The sequence below is a fragment of the Onychostoma macrolepis genome, chromosome 04 (assembly GCF_012432095.1).
Source record: "Onychostoma macrolepis isolate SWU-2019 chromosome 04, ASM1243209v1, whole genome shotgun sequence".
In the NCBI taxonomy this organism is placed as follows: Eukaryota; Metazoa; Chordata; class Actinopteri; order Cypriniformes; family Cyprinidae; genus Onychostoma; species Onychostoma macrolepis.
In genome coordinates this window covers 2,423,962-2,437,448 of record NC_081158.1, presented here as the reverse complement: position 1 = coordinate 2,437,448, position 13,487 = coordinate 2,423,962, and the positions used below count along the sequence as shown (strand labels likewise).

Sequence of the window (13,487 nt, the reverse complement as noted above, 5' to 3'; positions counted from 1 at the left end):
AGTCCCATTCTATCCTGTCAAATGCTTGGCATGCATCTACAGATAACATCGCTGTGTCTTTTTCATTGTATCTCTCGTATAGTATATTCAAGACCCTTCTAATATTATGATATCCTTGTCTTTTTTGTATAAAGCCTTGTTGATCGTCAATAATTAATTGGGGAAGATATTTATCTAATCTTCTAGAAAGCGCTTTACAAAGTATTTTTGTATCACATCCCATTAAACTAATTGGTCTGTAAGATGAACACTCAATTGGGGACTTATTTGGTTTTAATATTAAAGTTATGATAGCTAATCTTAATGAATCTGGGAGTGTTCCTGTCATAAAAGATTCCTCATACATATCAAGTAATGGTCTTACAAGCTGTCTCTTAAATGTCTTGTAAAACTCTATTGAAAGCCCATCTGGTCCTGGCGCTTTACCACTATTGATATCTCCTATAGCTTCACTAAGATCTTCTATTGTTAATGGGCTGTCTAATGCTATTTTTTCATCTTCTGAAATAGTCTTAAATTGCAGCTGATCAAGAAACAATTTCTGCACTTTTCTATTTCCGTTATATTCTGATTTGTATAATGTTTTATAAAAATCTCTAAAATGGTTATTTATCTCTACTGGGTCTGTAGTTAAATTACCAGACTTCAGCTTTATACTATTAATTGTTCTTTCAGACTGCATCCTCTTTATCCTCCATGCTAACAACTTACCTGCTTTTTCCCCCTGGTCATAGTATATCTGCTTAGTCCACAATAGGCTTTTAGCCACTTTATCAGTTGTTAACTTATCATAGTTAGCTCTCATGATAGATAAGTTATGTAGCTTTTCAGGGTTATTGTCAATACTAATTTCCATTTTTTTAATATGATCTTCTAATATTTGTAGTTTCTGATTATAGTGTTTGGCTTTAGCGCTTGTATAGCTAATAATTTCTCCCCTTATGTAAGCCTTAAACGCTTCCCATCTAATACTTGCTGTAGTTTCATCTGTATTTAGTTCAAAATATTTATCAATACAACTCTCCACAAATTTAATAAATGCTGAGTCCTGTAACAAATAAGTTTGCAACCTCCATCTCGGACAATGCTCGAATCTGCCTAAATGAATATCCATAGATACTGCTGCATGATCACTAATTACTATACTATTGTACCAGCATTCTTTTACATTAGATAGCAAGTCTGTAGATATTATAAAATAATCAATTCGTGAATGAGTTTTATATGAGCTTGAGTAACAAGAATATTCTCTTTCATTTGGGTTCAACATTCTCCAAACTTCAATTAAACTTAGATCCTTCATATAATCAATTAATGTTTTTCTAGTTTGTATATGAGTTGTATCTATTTGGGTGGATCTGTCCATTATTGGGTCGAGGGTACAGTTAAAATCACCTCCAATTATATTAAATCCCTCCAGATCAGAAACAGTTAAAAATAATTTCTCAAAAAATGATGGGTTATCTTCATTGGGACCATAAATATTTATAAGATTTAGTTTTTGTGTCAAAATACTCCCCTGAACAATTATATATCTTCCAGAAGGGTCTTGGATAGTTTTTGTAACTTGAAATGGCAACGATCTATGAATGAGGATAACTACACCCCTTGCATGAGAACTAAAATTGGCATGGAATACTTGGCCTGGCCATCTTTTACTCAAGCAATGCATATCTGACGCAATCAAATGTGATTCTTGTAAAAACACTATTTTAGATTTGAGATATTTTACCCTATTCAAAACTTGTTTCAGTTTGGCCAATTTTCTCATTCCCCGGACATTCCAACTTGTAATTTTAATATCCAGATTACCTTTTAGTTTTGTTTTCTCCATAAATTACTGTCTTAGTATATTAGGGAAGATAGAAATAAGACAAGAGAAAGAAAGAAAGAAAGAAAGAAAGAAGAAAAAAAAAAAAACACATTACAAAAATAGTATAATAATAATAATAGAGTGGTGCAAATGTAAACGAACACCCCCCCTCCCCTCCCCTCCCACACTCAGTGTAACAGGCTGTTCCACTTTCAACTCTGGCATTCTCAACCGAGATGCCAACCCCTCCCGTTAATTGAAAATCTGAGGGACGCTGATCCACAATATTTGAGGAGCAACTAGCCAGCGTAGCTCAGCTCAAGATCTCAACAACAGTCTGTTCCTTTTAACCGTGCAACTCAAACGTGCAATTCAACTTAATGTACTAAAGTTTGATCCTATCAGAACAATACCCTTTATATACATAATCTGCGAAATATATGTAACAAAAACAACTCAATTGTATCCAATCAACTAGTCGAACAAAACTGTACAGTAGGCATACAGCTCAACATGTCAACTAAAACATATTTCAAATGGCTTGAACTCACTCCCACTGTAGCCTACATCTCGATCGTCCGCTGTATTCAAGCTGATCAAATATTTCTAAGACGTGTTGGTGTAACTCCGTAGTTCACTTAAGAGAAGATTCTACGTTGACTGTGAGATGTTTTTGTAGAACTTTTCAGCTTCTTGCGGCGTTGAAAAAAGATGAATCTTGCCGTTGTGTAGCACTCTCAGTTTGCAAGGGTTATGCTGGAAACCACGGAACGCGTTGATGTCAACAAATAGCTTCGTAACTGGGTTAAATCCCCGTCGGATCCGTACTGTCTCAGCTGAGAGGTCCTGTGCGAAGGATATCTTGACCCCGTCGTGCATGATGTCACGCCTCCTTGATTCACGGTAGACGAATTCCTTCTCCTGAAACTTTAAGAAACGGATGAGGATAGCTCTGTTTTGGTTGGGTTTCCCGGACGCTAGTGTGCGATGAACCCGTTCTAAAGTGAACGACTTGTCCGGCCCCAGCCATTGTGCCAACATGTCGCTTATAAATTCGAGGAGTGGTTTCTGGCCTTCGGCGCCCTCCCGTATACCGTAGAGACGGAGGTTTTTCCTTCTGCCCCGGTTCTCCAGGTCATCCGTCTTTGATTCGAGGTAAGCGATTCGTTTGATGGCCGAGTCAAGCGCGGCTTCTGTTTTTTCCAGTGACTTTTCGGTATCGTGAATGCGGCCTTCAGCCTCTTCGATACGTGTTGCGTTTGAAGAAACATCTCGTTTTACATCTGACACTTTGCTTTCCAATGCAGCCATTGAACTCGCCATATCAGTCAGACGAGTGTCAATATTATCCAACTTTGTTCCGATTTCTGCACGAAGCGATTTGAGTTCATTTAAAACTTCGGCTAAGCTATCCATTTGGTTAGCTTCCACTTCACTCGGTACACTTGCCGGAGTTGTTTTTACACTAGTCTTACGCCCTCGAGTAAAGATTTCACACTGTTTAGTTGCGCAAGGTTTTGACATATCAACGCCGATGTTGTGTTAAAAGACTGGCAGCATATATTAAGGGTTTTATATTAAATTGTGCACGGTTACTCAGAGCTTCTCCGTTAAACTGCCATCCTGGTTCTGGCCCAGCTGGCTACAGTTGATTCAAATACATTTGACTAAAGTTAATTAAAAACAAATAATCTTTCAATCCCCCCTTTGATCATTTTTGATCACACATAATAAAAAGAACATAAAAACAAATAGTTATCATTTTAGTAATCGTGTACACATGCTGTATACAGGTTCCTGCTTGCAACAAAGGTTACAATAATTCATGACAATTGATGCTAGGTCATCACAAACTGTACAATACATGGCTTAGATTAGATGTGCTGCTGATGTTCTATCAATAGCCTGTGCTTTATCCATCTTGGTTGTTCTGCAAATTAATTTAATTACTATGATTTTCATCCCTTTAATCAGTAAGGTGAACAGAGTCAATCCAATTAAGCCTAAGAAAATGTACTCAACTGCTGTTTTTCCTAGGTCTCCTACATATTTTGTTATCCAATTGAAGAAGCCAGAACTTGAAATTGTTGATATTTCGTGTACTACCCTGGAGACATTATGAATGTTAGAAATCACTTTTTGCAAATCTTCATTATTATTTGGAATGTAAGAACAGCACTCTATTCCAATAATTTTGCAGGTCCCACCTTGTGCAGATAGTAGATAATCCAGTGCTGCTCTGTTTTGCAAGGCAATTAATCTAACAGAGGTTAATTCTTCTGATATCTTGCTTAAGCCCAATGCTGTGTTATTAGCTAATATTTCTACTTCTTTGGAGAGGTCACCAATTTGGTCCAAGGCTGACATTACTCCATAAGTGGGAAGAAGAGCCAAGTGCTCTCTTCCACATAGACTGATGGTGAGTTCCAAAAAGATCTGTTGATCTTTGATACCTGATTCTGTCAGGCAAACTTGAAACAATCCTCATGGCTGGAACTAGATGGCCTAGTGCACAGACGCCTGACCATATGTTAGGAAGTTGAGAATATGCATTGTTACCACACATCCAATAAACTCCCACAGCAGTATGATACGCTTCTGGAAGGGTTTGATTGTCTAAAACCTTATGACAATCCACAGTCTCTCCAACAAAAACAGAGCCATTTTGTTTAACACACCATGGATATGGCCCAAGGGACAGAACAATGTTTACAGGTTGATCATCTAGCCTATGGTTAGACCTGACAATGATTTCATTAGTTCCAGAATTTTCACCGTTATACTTGGGAGTGACAGGTACAGACATCATAGGAAAACCATGTGCAGCAGAATGTGGTATTAGTCCACAGATATAACAACCAGTCCTGTTAGCATGTTTGGCTGTCATCTGTACCAGCTGCATGTAAATGTTTTTGTTATCCACAACATTCATTTGGGCACTCAAAACACTATTGATTAATGAAAGTAATATTGCTTGCATGGTGAGTGATGCCATTCTCTGAGGTGTCTTGGAGTATGGTCTTGTGATAGCATTCACTTAACAGGTGAATTTGTGTTATCCCAATCTTGCAGCAGGTGTCAGCTTAAAGACATGTGCGGAATGATGTAGATCCTTAGGACCACTGAAGACCTGCAACACACAAGAAGGAAAGAAAAACATATCTTGCCATAGCACTTAGATTTGAGCAGTTACTTCTTTCTACAGCTAAAACTGTCCCTATTTAATCTGGCAGGACACTACAGTGTTTATCAGTGATAGTGTGATCTTCATCCTCAGGCAACAAGCTAAAGCCTAAAAACTTTAGTCCTGCCATGTATGGACTCTGATAAACACCACTGCCACCTATCCCTCTCCTCTAGGTGGATTAGCTAATTTGCAATGGTTCACATGAATCCATTTATTCTTTCCAGATACTTTAACTGCTGCATTAGTTACTAAAAGAACCTGAAATGGACCTTCCCACCTTGTTTCCAATGGTAATCTCTGAGGTTTGTGAATCATTACCCATTGACCAGGAATTAGACAGTGCCCCCCTTCTGGAGGAGGCTCCCATGCTTCCCGAACTTGCTTCTCGGCACCCTGTATTGCCAGGCTGAGTCTTTCACAGTATTGGACCAGGCTGTCAGATATCAAGTGTACATCGGCCTTTCGTAAATCTATGGTTCCAGGTAAAGACATGGGACGGCCTGTGATGATTTCAAAGGGGCTTAATCCAGTTTCCTTGTTGTGTGTTGCCCGAATGCTGCAGAGCACAGTGGGTAGGGCACCCGGCCAGGCAATTCCTTCCTGATGACATTTTGATAATCGTTCCTTTATGATTCGATTCATCCTCTCTGTTTGTCCTGAGGCTTGTAGTCTGTAAGGGCAATGTAATGACCATTGAATGTTCAACATTCTACACACTTCCTTGCACACTGCAGCTGTAAAGTGTGTTCCTTAGTCAGAATCTATACATTCTGGTAGACCCCACCTTGGAATAATGTCCTTGACTAGTATTTTGGCTGTGTGTGTTGATGTGCCATGTTTTGTTGGGAATGCTTCAACCCATCTTGAAAATTTATCTATTATGACCAGCACATCCTGAAATCTCCCACACCTAGGAAGTGTTATGTAGTCCATCTGAAGGTGTCTGAATGGACCAGGTGGAGCTGGTGTTGCCACAGCTGGAGTCTGGATTCTGGCTCCTGGATTGTTTTTTTCACATGTGATGCAGTTTCTAGTGACATGACGTGCTTGTATGCGGAACTTGGGATTCCACCACACTTGATTGAATCTGTAGATCATTTTGTCATCACCTACATGGCCCAATGAATGAATTTGGGTGGCTAAATAGGGCAAAAGACATTCAGGAGCAACGGTTCGTGTATCATATCGCCAAATATTATCATCATGTAGTTTTGCTCCATTTTCCATCCATGACCATATTTCTTCTCTTGGGATTTACTCTGCATTTCTTTGATGTCTGAAACAGTTTGTCTATCTTTTCCCATGTGTCTTAATAATACTGTCTCCAAACGCCTCTCTTTTGAGGCATGTTTAGCAGCATAGTCTGCTAGGGCATTGCCTTTGGCTTCAGTTGTTGTGTCTTTTGTGTGTGCTTTTACCTTAAGAATAGTGATTTCATTTGGTAACTGAAGAGCTTCTAGAAGTTCTTTAAAAGTTGTCCATTTTTACAGGTGTCCCAGCTGCAGTCATGAATCCTCTTTGTCTCCACAACTGTCCAAAATCATGAACAACGCCGAATCCATATCTAGAATCTGTGTATATGTTTGCTGTTTTATCTTGGGCTAGTTTGCATGCTTCAATCAGGGCCTTAAGTTCTGCTTGTTGAGCTGATGTTCCTGGAGGCATTGATCCTTTTGCCAAAACTTCAGTGTCTGATGTTACAGCCCATCCAGTTTTTCTCACCCCCATTTCACAAGTTGATGATCCATCAGTGAAGAGAACCAAGTCAGGGTTTTGCAGTGGAGTTTCTTTGATATGTTTATCAGTTTCCAAAGTGGTGACAATCTCTTCACACTTGTGATCATCTTCATTCATCTCTGTCGCCATCATCATGGTGGAGGGATTAGAGACACTGGCTTTCTCAATTACAATGTTACTTGCTTCTAGTACTGCCAGCCAATTTCCCCATCGGCTTGCTGTTACTTGTGAAGCTCTGTGCATTGTTAGTAGAGCATGTACTGTGTGTGGACATTTGACAATCAATTTCTGATCAAGAGTCAGACTGGAAACCAGTCCAACTGCCAGGTAAACTGCTTGCACTGCTCTTAGACAGGGTCCAAAGCCTAAAGCTACATTATCCAATTTTGCTGAGTAGTAACCCACTGGTCTCTGTTCACCCCCATGTTCTTGTGTTAACATGGCTGTCATATATCCATCTTTCTCATTCACAAACATGGTGAAAGGTCTACCTGTGTCAGGTATTCCGATGGCAGGTGCTTCGCTTAAAGCATTTTTTAGCTTCTGAAAGGCTGTACATGCTTCTTCAGTGAGGGTGATGTTTTCTTTGGAATGTGGATTTCCCTTTAGCAAGTCATAAAGGGGCTGGGCAATTTCTGCATATGAGTCTACCCAAGATCTGTTGTAGTTACAGAGTCCTAAAAACTTTCTTAGTTCTTGAACCGTTGTAGGTTCAGGGGTTTCTTTAATTGCCTTAGTTCTATCTTGGGTTATTGTTCTTTCACCCTTGGATATCTTCTGTCCTAAATAGATCACTTCTTTCTGCATAATCTAAGCCTTTTCTAAACTTGCTTTATGACCTTTAGAGCTTAGATGATCCAAAAGAGCTCTGACATCCTTCTCATGTTCTTGTGCAGTCTCTGAGGCAACAAGTACATCATCCACATACTGTATGACCTCCAATGTCATATTTGGCATTTCTGGAGATGTTAAATGTGTTCTGAGAGCTTGATGGTAGACAGTAGGGCTGTTGTGGAACCCTTGTGGAAGACGTGTCCATTGATATTGTTGTCCATCAACTGTAAAAGCAAGCCAGGGTTGACACTCTGCTGCCAAAGGCACTGACCAAAAGCCATTAGCCATGTCAATCACCGTGAACCATTCATGTTCTGGTTTTAAGGTGTTGAAAATGGTAGCAGGGTTAGCTACTAGAGGTGTCAGTTTATCTACACATTTGTTAGCATCTCTGTAGTCTACTGTCAGTCTCCATGTGCCATTAGTTTTTCTTACAGGCCAAGTTGGGCTGTTGGATGCACTTTGAGTTTTCTTCAAAATGCCACGTTTCTCTAGCTGTTGAACAATTGGAAGAATTCCCTGGATAGATTCTTTGCTGACAGGGTATTGTTTTGTGCTTGGTGGTGTCCTCCCAGTGAATGATACTGGTGTCATTTGTAGCAATCCACAGTCATCTTTATCTTCTGACCAGATACTATGCCGTTGCAAATCAGTCTTTTCAAGCCTCCTCAAGTTCCATGTTACTTTGCCGTCTTCAAAAGTTAGAGATGAGTTGAATTTCAACAATACATCAAGCCCTAATAAAGGCTGTGTAGTTTGTCCTACCCAAATTTTGGTTTCCACTTCATGAGGCCCAATGCATAGAATAATGGGTTCTGTTTTTCTTAGAGTGATATCCCCCTGCTCCATTTGCGATGATGTGCTCCTGACTCAGTGAAAGTTCAGTCTTGCTGGCCAAAGATGTAGGTATGACCGTTAACTCTGCTCCAGTATCCAGTAAAAAATGGATATCAGAATCATTTATTTTTGCACATACATAAAGTCCATCAGATTTTTGATGAACTGCCGCTAGCAGGTACTGCAGAGAGGGGTATTTTAGTTTCCCTGTGGTTCAACCGCATTTAGGAGGGATTGTTTTTGTTCTTGAGTAAGCTGCTGAAATCTCTTGTCCAGGTCATTCACATCTTTATTTTCATCTCTCAGTCTTATTTTGCATTCACGAAACCAGTGTCCTTCTTTGTTGCAATAATTACATCTTCCTTGTCGTTGTGTTTTTGTCTGTGTGTATCCTCGTCCTCCTTTTTCTTGAAGATCATTCTCTGTGCTCTTGTAACTGTATGTTGAGGGTCTAGATTGCAGAGCTCTGAGTTTGACTTCATATGTCCTTTCAATTTTTACTGACCACTCAACAATCTGATTGAAAGCTGTTCCAATGCCGTCCCAGTCATCATATCGGATTTTTAGGGCTTTTGAAATTTCAGGTTTCAGTCCATTTACAAAAGCAGTTTTTAGAGGCATGTTAGTATCCTTGTCCAGATCCTCATTACCATTTAAACCAGCATGTTCCAACCAAATCTGTCTGAATCGTTCTTCATATTCTACAACACTCTCTCCTGTTTTCTGCATACAGGAAGTAATTTTAGCCCAATTAACTTCTGCAGGTTTCAGTTCAAACAAAAAGGTTTGTACAGCTTCCCATCCAGCCTCAGTGTTTTCCTGAGACTCGCCTACCTTGGTTTCAACACTTTTTGTCAACCTTTTTTGATCATTGTCCCTTAGATTTATATTAATTATCATTGCCCCATCTAATGGATGCAAAGTGTAGATTTTCTGCAGGCGTTGTATAACTTGCCAGACTCTTCGTGGTTGTTTATACACATCTGGCAATTCCTTTGACCACTTGTCAACTTGCTCCGGTGTAGCTGGCTGGTATGTCTTACATGGAACATATTTCTTAACAGTTTTTTTTACAATTCGGGTTCGTCTCTCACCATTCTCCTCATACTCTTCTTCATTTTCAACATCAATTTCAGTCCTTCTGTTCTTGACAATTACAGGAGCAAGTCTAACCTTTACTTTATCCTTAGTGACATGAGCGTGTGTCAAGTTCAACATCACTGTCATCAGGACTCCCAGTTGAACTGCTGTCACTTTCTCCTACCAGATTATAACGTTGCTGTTCCTCAATCTTCTTGAGCTCTTTAAATGGGTAAAGAGACTGTTTCTGTGCCTCTTGGACAGATTTTATGGGTGGAGTCTTTAGCCCAGAACAGTCATTTGATTCCACTCTTTTGGAAAGCAAATTAAGCAACTTGTCATTATCATTTAGCAGTTTTTCTTTGTCCTTTTTTTCATTCTGCAATTGTTCGGCTAGTGCTCGAACTTTTGCCTTTTCTGCATTGATCTCTCGTTGTAATTTGTCAGTTTCACACTTCTGCAAGTGTTGTCGGATTTGTTTGCCCAAAATCACAGATAATCCATCTCTCTTAGTATTTACCCTTAGATGATTTGTCTTTCCATAAGCCTTTTTAATGTCCTGCAAGTCCCATAATCCACTGTTTGATTGTTTAATTCCATATTTCTGGCACATATCATCATGGCACTTTCTCAGTCCCAGCCTTTTGTTCAAATATTCAGACAGGTTATCCATCATCTCATCAATGGTTACATTTGGAGGTTCTATTCCATGTTTTTCTGTGGTTGGCCTCTGTGCAGGGTCCTTATTTTTGACTTGTGTAGACTCAGCCATGGCAGTACAGCAGATGTGCCCTCAAATATAGAGAAGCAGAACAAAAGCTATTAAGAGTCGTTAAATGTGCTTATTCAGATTTAGATTAACAGCAGTCTTTGAGACTGACCATTTCAGTTACACAGACAAATCATTAGTTTGATAACTCAGCGTATTTTAAACAAGACATTCACATTCCGGTTTGTTTGTTTTCTTTGTTTAATTTCTGAAAATTTCTGAGTGATAAAACTTGTTCAATTCATTTTGAGTCTTTACTCAAAAGGCTGAATTAGTTTTTCAAATTTGTCCTTCATACAATTTACTTTAGAGCTTTCAGTATCATTTAACAGAAGGCAAATAACTTAGTTCATCACTTTATGCCATATTCTTCTAACCTAATTAGAACATATATTTCAAATCTAAAATAGTGGCTACTGAATTAGCACCCAGTCAAGAATTCACAATTCTTACAGCAACATCAGTCCCAATTATTTCCAAGGCTCCTACAGTCAATGGACGAATGGACTAAATTGTTTTTTTATACAATTCCTACAGACAAAAAGAGAAAGGACCAAGCCTCTGCTTCTACAATCTCTTGATGAACGGACTAAATTGTTTCTTAAACAATTCCTACAGACTCCAGAGAACAGGACTAAGCCTATAATTACACATCTATGGCTCCTACAGTCTCATGAGAACGGACTAAACCTCTTTCTTAAGTGATTCTTACATAATCAAGAGAACAGGACCAAGCTATAAACACTTTTTCTATAGCTCCTACAGTCTCAGGAGAATTAACTAAATAATTTAAAAGGTTCCTACAGACTCAAGAGAAAGGTCTAAGCCAAAATTTCTTAAACAGTGCTACACTGGTTATTATGGTTACACTACATACATCAAATGATCTGCTTACTTATGAAAGAGTGTTCTTTAAGTTCTTTTAGAGAGCTGATAGTTTCACTCACCAAATTAGGATCTTTGAGACAGGATCCAGTTGATTCAAATAACTTATGTCCACAGGTGCGGTCTGTTGATCTTCAACACAAAAACTGTAGAATCTCCAAAACTCCTTTGTTCACTTCTTGTTGCAGTTGGTGAGTTCTCTTCTTGACAGTCTCTCCTGGCTGGCTCTCGCCAAATTGTTAGATTTTGCTGTATTTGGTTGAGCAGTAGTTTGGGTGGCTCGCCAATGTACTAGATTTCTCTAATACATAAAATAAGTAAGCTTGACCAAAGTTCTTGTGGGGAGAAGAATTTATTGAAGGTAGCAGTGTAGCAGTTCCTCAGCAATGATGTTAGCATGTCATCCTTCAAACAATCTTAACCCAAAGTACTGTCTGTGAGACCAGACCTTTATACCCAGTAACAAATGTGCTACAAACAACACAATAACACCCCATGGAGAGCCAATGATAGTGTAACCTTATGATGTCCTGACAGGATGGGCCATTTGGTTCACACTTTTAGGCTCATTATATGGGCTAGTTGGTTCACACTTTAGAACAGTTTATACAGCTGGCTACAGTTGATTCAAATACATTTGACTAAAGTTAATTAAAAACAAATAATCTTTCACCCTTGAAAGAAGAACAAGATTTCATCCAGTAGAGGAGATCAATCTGATGAGTAAGTAATGTTTCTTTTTTGCATTAGTTACCGTGTTATGGTGACATAAACTTGAACACATTTACTAACAGTTAGTTGGGTTTTTCCCAAACTACAACATGATGAATGCTATGCATCTAAGACCATGTTTAGACCATGTTTATTATTAATACTCTGTTCACAAATATATTTTAATAGCGTGCTAAACAATAACGATTAGTTTCTCAGATATAAAATATCATTTTATTATAGTACAAAGTATGTGTGAGTCTATGGCTGCAGAATCATATCATAGGCTACTATAAAATCATACAGACTAGGCTATCATAGTTGGGTTTTTCCCAAACTATAATCCCTGACTACAATGTTTGAAATCGTGTAAAACATTTTGAATATGATATGCAATTCATTGTATTTAAATTTCTTACGGCGCGATGATGTTTTCATGCTCTATATAAAACAATAAAAGTAATATGAGTGTACACTGTAACATGATGAATGTTACGAGTCTAAGTATGTTTAGAACGTTTATTGTTAATAGCCTACTCTGTTCAAAAATATATTCTAATAATGTGCTAAACAATAATGATTAGTTTCTCAAATATAAAATGTATTTTCTTTATTTATATATATATATATATATATATATATATATATATATATACAGATGCTCCTGATATTCTTTTTTTGGGGGGGGGGAGTTGTTTGTATTTTATTGAATCTGCACCACAGATGAATCCTGATGACTTTCTTCAAACCGTTTTCCTCTGAGAGCACTGTACCAACATCAGATGTTCAACTACACTGATATTCTATGGTAAAACAAACTCCTTGACTACTGATTATGTTTTTTTCTTCTTGAATCCATGGAAAGCAGAAACACTTAAATAAAACACGTTAATATCAGGTATGATTTACTTGTTTCACTTGTTGGACAGCATCTGTTGCAGGAATGACACACTACCAGTCCAAACTTTTTGAACATTGAGATTTTTTATGTTTTTGTAAAGAATTCTTTTCTGCTCACCAAGCCTTTATGTCCAAAATACATAATGCTACGATAAGCCACAGCCATATCACCCTGCAGCCCAAGATCGGTTGCCCATGGAAGCTAAGCAGGGCTGAGCCTGGTCAGTACCTGGATGGGAGACCTCCTGGGAAAACTAGGTTGCTGTTGGAAGAGGTGTTAGTGAGGCCAGCAGGGGGTGCTCACCCTGCAGTCTGAGTGGGTCCTAACGCCCCAGTATAGTGATGGGGACACTATACTGTAAAAAAAGCACCGTCTTTCGGATGAGACGTTAAACCGAGGTCCTGACTCTCTGTGGTCATTAAAAATCCCATGACACTCATCGTAAAGAGTAGGGGTGTAACCCCGGTGTCCTGGCCAAATTCCCTCCACTGGCCCTTGTCTATCATGGCTTCCCAATAATCCCCATCCACTTGATTGGCTCTATGACACTCTCTCCTCTCCACCTGTAGCTGGTGTGTGGTGAGCGCACTGGCGCCGTTGTCCTGTGGCTGCCGTCGCATCATCCAAGTGGATGCTGCACACTGGTGGTGGTTGAGGAGAGACCCCCCCACATGATTGTAAATCGCTTTGGGTGTATTGCAATACACATTAAAGCGCTATATAAATGCCTCAT

General features: G+C 38.9%; 1 pseudogene; it reads right to left on the bottom strand.

The window, feature by feature from the left end:
* Positions 1-8,606: 8,606 nt before the first annotated feature.
* Positions 8,607-10,260, bottom strand: LOC131539204 (uncharacterized; annotated as a pseudogene).
* Positions 10,261-13,487: the final 3,227 nt, after the last annotated feature.